Genomic DNA, 2,820 nt, shown 5'->3' with positions numbered 1-2,820 from the left:
CCTTATGTCAGTGCTTCATTGTGGTGGGGTTGGGAGGAAGGACATCTGCAATGAACAATTCCTGAAGGTTGTATCAAATCCCACCTAAGCAAAGTGTAGTATTGTGAGAAGGGTTTCGGGGAGAGAGACATAACGAATCATACGTGAAGGCAGCAGACTTGCGATATGCATGCATGCGGTCAAGATCCACATGCAGCAGGTCCCAGGTTCAAACCCTGGAGAGCCACTTGTAGTCAGTATAAACACTGCGCTGGATGGACCAATAGTCTGATTCAGGAATATAGGAAAGTGCCTTATACTAACACAGCAATCTTCAACCTTTTCATACCCAGTCCTGCCTTTAACACAAACCTTCAGTTGGGGACCCATTTCATTTTTTAAAATTGTATACTTGTACGGTTTGGTAGTGCAGCTGCTGCAACCCAACTTAGATGAGGCCACAGCCCAGAAGTGGGTCCCGACCCACCAGCTGAAGACAAGTGTGCTAACAGACGCACGCTAGAGGGCAGAAGATGATGTGGCGAGAGCAGGAAGATCTGGGTCTCAGCCAGGATTGGGCAGGCTCAGGCCCTGGCAGTTCAATGCTCAGGAGCAATTGGCATACATTTCAAGGCTGCTAGAGTGAGCTGTTGCCAAAGAAGGCAAGCACAGGGCAAGTGGTGTAAAGGAATTGGCAGGGCGAGGAAAGATGGGTTTGCTCCCAAGACATTCACTAGACATGTCGAGCTGCTGGATAAAGAGATAAGATCCCTAACAGGCAGGAAAAAGCCAACCAGAAATAATGAGTAATGTTTTAAAATCAACAGCTTGCTCCCACCTGAAATTCTGTATATGGCTACAAGTATTTACACAAATATGAAAAGGCTTTAAATATTTCTTTACTGCTTTTTTCTTGCAACACACAGAGGCTTGTATAACAAGAAGAGGTTAAAACCAAGTGGATGGTGCGGGCTGGGATCCTGATGAGTGCCAGGAGGTTCTGCTGAAGTGGCATGTTACACAAATACACAAAGAGGATCAGGCAGCTATGACTTTTGTAAAACCAGGTGCAACAAAGACCTGAATTGGCTGTCAATGGCAAATACCTCAATAATGTATCTCTGATGATACATTTTTTAGTGTCTCTCAATGGTGGTTTTAAATAGCAGAGTATAAAGCACAGTAGTATATGGGGAATCCACAAAAATAGAAACTTTTTAAATATACAAATGCTCTCCAATAATATTTTAAAGCTTCCTATGTGGCACAGAGTGGTAAGCGGTGGTAACACAGACAAAGCTCTGCTCACGATCAGAGTTCGATTCCAATGGAAGGAGGAAGTCGAATCTCCGGTAAAAGGGGTTGAGGTCCACTCAGCCTTCCATCCATCCATGGTCGGTAAAATGAGTACCCGGCATACGCTGGGGGGTAAAGAAAGGCTGGGGAAGGAACTGGCAATCCCACCCCATATATATGGTCTGCCTAGTAAACGTCGCAAGACGTCACCCTAAGAGTTGGAAATGACTCGCACTGCAAGTGCAGGGACACCTTTACCTTTTTATATGCATACTAAACAATGCAAAAATTGTGTCTCCTTGGACAGATGAATTATATTCTCCCCATACCAACTACCAGATTGATCTAGTTCTGTTTGGCAAAAATAGGGGAGACTTTGTCAAAAAATACTCTTCAGATTTGGGAAAAACAAGTGTGATATTTCCCAGAAGCTTGGAACAAGTGAGTCTACAGGTCCTTGACAATGGAGAAATCCCTCTTTCTCCTTGGCAATGTCTCCACTGGAGGACCAGCATCACTCCAAGATATTGGTTCCCTTGTACCTTTCCATATTCTAAACCTGCTTGCCAGAGATGGAACCTTTTCCAGTGTAAGTACAAGATGCGTCTGTTGAAAATAAAGCCCCCACCCCCAGCATGATTGCCTGTCTGTATTTTGGTGAGAGACTTCTTTGTGATGTGCAGAGCACAAGTCAAGCAGCTCCTCATATAGGGACTATTTTTGTACTATGCACTTCAGATGGAGAGTGACAGATTGTATGTGTGAATGTTCTCTGCTCTTTTTCAACCGTATACAAGTAAGCACTTCATACAATGCATAATTTATGGAATTTGCTGTCATGGGATGTAAGGATGCCTGCAGACTTAGCTTTAAAAAGGGATTAGATAAACTCGGAGAGAAGTGGAATTCGATGGATGGCTATTAATCATGCCACGTTGGTGCTGCCACAGTATGTTGCAAGGGGGGGTGGTGCTCCTCTACAGTTTCCAGCCAGACCTGTCTTCTTTCAAAATATTTTGTTCCTCCTATAACAGATGCACTGCATCCTGTGGCCAATGTCCATGCCAGATCTTATTGGACTGTTTGGGGGTTGGCATTTTGCCCCTTGAATTTGTCCCATAAATACATTTTTTTTTACTTCTGCAAACCTTAGTGCTCTTTAAAGCATGCTGATACCTTCTTATTTCCCAGTAGCACTGTTTTGGCTAGGCAGCCTTTATAATAGCGCTTGAGTGCACTGTAAACATACACAGGAATGATCTGCAACAAAATGTTACCGTGGTTTTCCCTTTCCCCTTCTATCAGCATTCTGTGGGCAGCAAAGATGATCAGTCCTTATTTGGAATATTTTAAGGTTCTTCCCCTTTAGGGGTTCCTTCCCAAAGTTTTTTTTAACTTAAGCAAACCTTGAGGTTCCCCAAGCCTGCTAATACCACCTCCCTGCCTGTTTGTGTAAGAGTATGGGGTGGCCACACCCACTGCTGGCACCCCCCCATTGGCTATGGGTAAATGTGGCCCTGGTGTGGTTAGAGTGATGGTGTGGTT

Source organism: Rhineura floridana, chromosome 11 (assembly GCF_030035675.1).
Source record: "Rhineura floridana isolate rRhiFlo1 chromosome 11, rRhiFlo1.hap2, whole genome shotgun sequence".
In the NCBI taxonomy this organism is placed as follows: domain Eukaryota; kingdom Metazoa; phylum Chordata; class Lepidosauria; order Squamata; family Rhineuridae; genus Rhineura; species Rhineura floridana.
Note: the sequence above shows the minus strand (reverse complement) of the source record.